Genomic DNA, 7,401 nt, shown 5'->3' with positions numbered 1-7,401 from the left:
TCTAATTGATCGGAGAAGAAAAGGTCGTGTATGGGTAGAGAAGGTGAGAGTCCAAACTGCAGTGAGTGAATGAAGATCATAAAAGGACTGTGCTAGAATTCTGTTGCCTGTAGGAATATTTTATTCACAGGGGAATAAATTCTTTTACGTCCCTTCTAGATATCAAGGGTAAATAAATACATAAATGAATTCAAAGGGACACAAATTTTCCAAACAATTTTCATTCGCTTGTTGGGCCATCATGTTTCTAAACCGATCCCTTGAAGAGATAAGCACAAAAATAGAGTGGTTGCCTTGGCTAAGTGAAATCTTTAGAGATTCTCCTTTTAGCAATGCTCTTTGTGTGTCACAAAGCCTTGAATGCATAGATTCCCTTCAACCCAAATATCTCAAGACTAAGAGAGGATGGCAGATGGATCCACTCTAGAAACCATCATAAACCCCTATTTCCATATAGTCATAACCGCTCTGATACCATTGATCTAGATCCTAGAAGGGGCCAAGATCTAGGAGACTTGAATACCAGGAGCAAGGAGCAAAAATAAACCAAACAATATTCAAAATAAGCATTGAAAAAAAAAACCATTTATTAAATGAAAGAAACTTTTGGCCACCACATTGTGGTGGACCAATTTGTCTTTTTACAAAATGAGACACACTATTTATAACTTTCTTAAGTTACAATACCATGTGTAAATACCATGAACAGATACCATGGTTGGGTACCATGGGTAGTGGGTTGTCACCATTTTTCATTCGGATCAATTTTAAAGTTTTAAACTATCGGTGGAAAAAAGATACAACCCATACCAGCTATGGTTGATTCTTAGATGATAATACATATAATTCCAGTCCCAATTCCTCCAGTATTATCTTCATGGAAGATTTAACTTATAGCAGAATTAGGTCTCTAGCTGAGACAAGTAGTAGTGTGGTTCCAAAATCGTCGGGTGCACTAGAAGATGAGTTGTTCAAACAAGACTACGATGATAACAAGAAGTAGTAAGATGAATTTATTTTGGAGAAAAAGAAGCTTGAGGATAGGTAAAAACACTGCATACTTTAGGGAGACAAGTTAGTTGATGTAAAACTAATAACAAAAATTGATCTTCTAACAATTTAGTTAAGGGAATTCAATTTTCCTTGTAAGTAAACTTCTTCATATGTTGGTTCATTTGAATGTCTACCTTAGTTTATTTGTCACAATACTATGATATATCATTTTATTTATTTTCCTAGTTGTTTGAATTTACCATAATTGAACTATGTGAGTACATAATTTACATAATACTATGTTATGCTAATATGTTTTTATGCTTGTTTTCTACACAAGATGCACTTCGTTAACCTTTAGAATGCATTCTAATGAAAGTCAAATTCATATGCCTTACCTATACAAACAAAGATAGACATCATCGATGGCAAAGGGTGAGGCAGAGAGATTTAGTGCATGTAGACGTCTCATAATATAAGCCAATTGTTTAGTTTCTTCCATTTCTTCTTTCATTTTTTTGAACTCCTCGACAACATGTCTCCCTCTTTGCACAATTATGCAAAATTGGAAAACCACATATTAGTTAAATCTTGAACCAAGAAAAGAGCTAAAATACTCACCACACAATATTTAATTCTCATCAATTGTGACTTAATAATATCATTAGAGGATTTGATTGTCCTCCTTGTGCACTATACTAGTTGAAAGCTGCAACTTATAACCACTGGAAAAATTCCTTATTCTAGCAATAATCTTCAAGACAAACATTGAATTGAGAAGGAAACATCGATAATGTTTACTCCATTGCTGTTCGCTACTCTTTTTTCACAAGAAGTTTTAATTCTCACAATGCAACCTTCTCTTTTCGGATTCTAATATTTTATGTATACAATTCCGATGAACCATTTGATCCATAAACTTCCATGGATATTCCACTAGAAAGTTCGTCACAACAGATCTAATAATAATATATTAAAATACCGTATTTTTACATTATTATAGTTTTATTAGAATTCTAGATCTATAGATTTTACTGTAATTAGTGCATGCATGTGAATGGAAATTATGCATAAAAGTAGAGAATGAAAAAATAAGATCACACACACATAAGACACAAGATATGCTCTCTAGGAAACCCTTTTAGGAGAAAACCTTGCTGGAAGGTGAGGCCACTTAGCTCTCTTTCTCTGTCTGGAAATATGGTTGTAGGTATAAAGAAGTAATGCTTGTGTCTCATGCGCTACTACAGTGCACATATCCTTTTTGTGTTCTCTACCTCCTACCTCTCCTGTCTATCTTTTCTCAGCTATGGAACAAAATTCTCTCAAAAAAATGGAATGCCTCTTCCTCCTAGTGACCCGGTTATAACACAACCCGATAGATTACTAGTGGTTAAGTTTGACCACATCAACTCTTACCTAGAGCTATAATATAGATTATTCTAGAGTATTTTACATCATAAACATGTGTCTAACCCCTTTTCCATGAATAATGGGAGCTGACGTAACATCCTCCTGAACTATAGGTGTGGAAATAGGAAGTTCAACTTCTAAGTGACATAAATTTTGCATACGGATCTGATTGATGCGCTTCTTACGTTGTTGGAAAGGTCTTTGTGTGTAGAATAACGTGAAAAGGTGATACACTATAGCGATAAAGTTTTACCCCCAAAACATGTCGGTTGATGCCTCAAAAACGCTCCCAGAAGGTTTTTGACCTCGTTTTGCCAAACTAGGTCCCACTGGTAAAAATGGTTTTGTAAGCTAATTCCTCCACTTTTTCCACTCAAAATGCATCGAGATGGATGAAAAACAAAATATTGATACAATTTGGATCACCATTAAACTGTTTTCTTGGATTCCTTTAACTCAACCTTCCATACCATGGCCTACATTTAGATAGAGAGGTGAAGAGTGAAGGAATGAGTGGTGGTGTTGGGTTTGATATGAGAGTGGTCAACGACAAGTGGTTTGTGTAACACCCTCCTCCCACATCCACCCAAGTAACCAACAAACTGGGGTTAACATGCGACGAGAGGATACTATGATAGGATTCAACCTCCTATGTGAACTTAAGGAGATGGAATCGACGGAAACACAACATACAGACCTTCCACGTCAGCTACATGACCCATGAGAACCATGCCAACACTTCAGGCAGCGTGCCCCTTAGTCCCACTGAAGTTTGTGATCACTTGACATTTGGATTCTCTCATGCTATGGGCATGCCAGCGTCCAGGGACCTCTAGACGCTCTCACAGGCCTACAATCCAATGTCCAAGGACCATTTTGTCTAGTTATGTGCCAGCGTCCCTGGGATTTGAGCCACTTTTTTAGGCTCAAAGCCCAGGTCACTTCCCATAATGGAATGACATCATTAAAGCAGTAAAATAACAGGGAAACAATGATGCATAATCAATTATTTGAACAAGTCCTTAACCACACCCCTACTAGTCATGACAGGCATTTCGTTAAACATATCACAAACATGTAATCTACAACCGTAAACAACAAATTTAAGCATAGGGATCTTGTACTTATCTGAGAATTGCTAAGAGCCATTTTTCCCTAATGTCATTTGCCGCATTATAATTTATTAGGTTATATATACATTGTCCACTCATTTACAAGTAAAAACATGATGAGAGCCATACATCGATGTTGTCATAAAACATATACTTAACCAACATAGTAACAAGAGAAATGCCATAAATATATCAGCCATATAATCCACATATAAACCAGTACATTTAAACATGAAAACCAAAGGGATGAATTTCTCATTAATGAATGTAGAAACCAATCAAGGATGAGACTACAACGTTCCGCCTTAGCATAGATTGGCTGATACAAATCTCTCTTCAGCCAACCACCCCGGTGCCATATTCCCGACATGAATGTGGGACTCATAACCAACCGAAAAGAACCAAAAAATCATGGATGCTACCTAAGTTCTCCACCTACACCATGAGGAATTTGAGCACCTCATAGTCTCTCAGACTTTACCGTAATCCACAGTCTAACAAGGGATCACTAGGCCCTACATCAAGACCCAATCTCTAGGCTTTAACGTACATCCCATCTCAGGACTACTAGGCCCAACAAAGATAAATCTGCCTCTTGTCTTTACCGTATATCTCGCCATTCACCGATAAGGATTCCTAGGCCCACCAAGGCACACAATCCTGGCTTTACCGCAACCCACAGTCTGGCTCATGGGTTACTATGCCAGTGGCTTTACCGTGATCCACAGTCGGTTCAGGGACCACTAAGCCATGTGTTTGTAATTTCAGAGATCCACCCCACTCATCTTTGAATCCATCTGGAAATCCAGCTCAATCGAAGTATGAGAACCCATCTCGCCAAGGCTATCAGGAAATGGCAAGACTAGGCTGAGAAAACACTATCACACATGGAAAAACCCATGCCATGACAGAAAACAACCACATGCAACACCATTCATGGCAAATCTAGCAAGGAAATAACACATGCAAATCAATACCTACAAAGAATCTTGTTGTAGATGTTTTATCTTCGCTTCCTCCTACTTTCTTTGTCTTTCTTGATCCAATTCCCAAGTGCTCCAAGAAAACTCTAAGCGTCCAGGAGTGAGAGAGAGAGAGAGAGAATAATTAGATCTCCAAAACCAAACTAACAAAAGGTTACCAACTGATCCTCATAAGCATTTTTATTAATGAGGCCTCTATTTTCTTCATTTTCCTCCTCACATGCAACCTGTGACCTGAGTCACCTCCCTTTTCTCCTAATTTCCATTATTTTCATAGATAAATGTGCCAAAAAATGTCATTTTTCCTTTCCAAAGCCTTACCCATTTCCTTTGCCAATTTCCTTAGCCATATTAACCGAAATGAACACGCACACTAGGATGTCTTTCCTAACATTCAGCTTTGAATAAGTGCCCCATAAACTGTGGTTATTATTTTTTCCTTTATTAACTTTAATTACATGGAATTTTCACCAGGGTTGTTACAGAACCCTCCCACTTGGGGGACACCATCCTCAGTGTTCAATCACACATATACCTCCACAAAACCGCTAGAAAGAAGATATACTGCTCATGGATCTTTATAACATAGCTTGATCTAGTATTTACAATGACCACCCTGTTGAATGCCAACCCACATGACAACATGACAACATAATAACATGACAACATGACACCTATACCGCTTATTGGAGCTTTATAACATAGCTCATGGCGGTATTTACATCCATATACATATGTACATATACCAAAACATCATTAAAGCATGTACCAAAACATATACCAAAGACATGTACCAAAGCATCATACCAAAAAATACTTTGCCCAACCAGTAAACAAAGAAGAATACATAGCTCACATCTGATCTGCCATCTCCCATGTAGCTTCATCGGACCCAAAGTGCTTCCACTGCACTTTAAGTTGCTCAATTGCTCGGTTCCGGAGCATAGACACCTTTTTCTACAATATACATTGAGGCTCTAACTAGAATTCTCCATCTAGTTCCACCTGTAATACAGACCATTCAATCACATGATCAACATATTTAACTTACTTATTAAGAAATGACACATGGAAATCATCATGGACTTTCACTGTCGGAGGCAGTGAAAGTCGATAGGCTACTGGCCCAATCCTCTCAACAATACTGAAGGGTCCACAAAATTGTGGTGCCAACTTGGCACATCATCCAATCCGCAAGGAGCTCTTCTTTTGTTTGATGCACAAGTACACATATTCACCAACTTGGAACTCTTTGAAAAACTTGTTCCTGATCAGCATAGCTCTTCTTCTTATCTTTTATTTCCTTTATATTCTTCTTTATAACCTACATCTCTTGTTCCATGTCTGCCAACATGTCTGGTCCAATCAACACCCTGTTAACTGGATCGCTCCAACTGATGGGAGTATTGCAACTCTGCCCATACAATGCCTCGAAAGGACTCATCCTCAATGACTCCTGATAACCATTGTTGTATGCGAACTCAACCAAGGGAAGATACTCCTCCCACTTCCGTTGTTGATGCATCACATACATCCTCAACATGTCCTCCAATATCATGTTGACCCTCTCTGTCTGTCCATCAGTCTACGGATGATAAGTTGTACTGAAGGCCAACTCTATACCCAAACCTGCAAACAACTCCTTCCAAAACATGGAAGTGAACTTTGCATCTCTGTCTGACACAATCTTCTTTGGAACACTATGCAGTTTGACCACATATTTGATGAAAACCTGTGCTACATCGCTAGCTGAGAATGTAGACTTCACTGGGATGAAGTGTGCAACCTTTTTCAACCCGTCCACAACAACCATGATGGAATCATGTTGTCTCACTGTCCTCGAAACCCTATGATGAAGTCCATGGAAATGACCTCCCATTTCCATTCTAGAATCACAATTGGTTGTAGCAATCCACCTGGATGTTTACACCTTTCCTTCACATGCTGAAAATCAAAACACCTAGCCACAAACTCTGCTTAATCCCTCTTCAGGTTCGGCCAATAACAAAACCTCTTCATTGCAGTCAATGTCTTCTGATAACATGGGTGACCTTGCTGGCATTATGGTACATGTATTGTCTGTTGGGTCCCTATAATACTAGTGATTACCCCATTACTATTGTAGTTATACCCCTTATTTATATTGTTGTGCCCCTGTTACCCCCATATTGTTATTTCTGTTCCCCATAGAATCCCTCTATTGTTATTTTTGTGGCTTTATATTATTATTGTTAGGTCGGCTGGATTATATTGTGACTCCATAGACTCCTATATATAGAAAGAAGGTTTTTTCATTTGAATCATCCAAGAATTGTTCATTTATGTAATGTAAAGGAGGTTTCCCCTCGAAGAGGCTGAATTCTAAGGCGTTGATCTATCTTTTCTTGAGCTGGTTTCATAACATTTGGTATCAGAGCTTTGGATTCTAGGGTTTTGCTGCTCCAAACAGGTCATCGTGGAATTTTCGGTATAACTTTTTTTCTGTAACGTTTCAGAAGTCGCAAAAAAAACTCATTTGAGAAGAAATCGCGCTGAACCTTGGGTCCGAATTTCAAAGCTTTTCGCGCGATATTTGCGGAGATATGATCTGAGGAAGTTGGTCTTTTTGCAGGCTCCTGAATTACATTCAAAACAGGTGACCTTGGGAAAATCATCATAACTTTCTCTCTGGAGGTCGGATTGAAATTTCGTAAGAAGCTACAGAAAGAGGACGGACTCTAGTTTCTTGTATGTGTGTTTCAGATCCAAAGGTTTAAACAGTGACTCGTGGAACGTCGTACAAGTCCGCTCTACTGAACTAGTCTAAAAGCAAGTCACTGCGGGAGATTTCACATAACTCTTCCTTGGAGAATCCAATTTGGGTCAGACCTGTGGCATTGGAAAGAGGACACAGAGGGCTA

The sequence above is a fragment of the Pinus tabuliformis genome, chromosome 9, assembly GCF_031772625.1.
Source record: "Pinus tabuliformis cultivar Carrire ecotype Pingquan chromosome 9, CPIR1, whole genome shotgun sequence".
Classification (NCBI taxonomy): Eukaryota; Viridiplantae; Streptophyta; class Pinopsida; order Pinales; family Pinaceae; genus Pinus; species Pinus tabuliformis.
The sequence above is the reverse complement of the archived record's forward strand: the minus strand, read 5'-3'. Positions refer to the sequence as shown.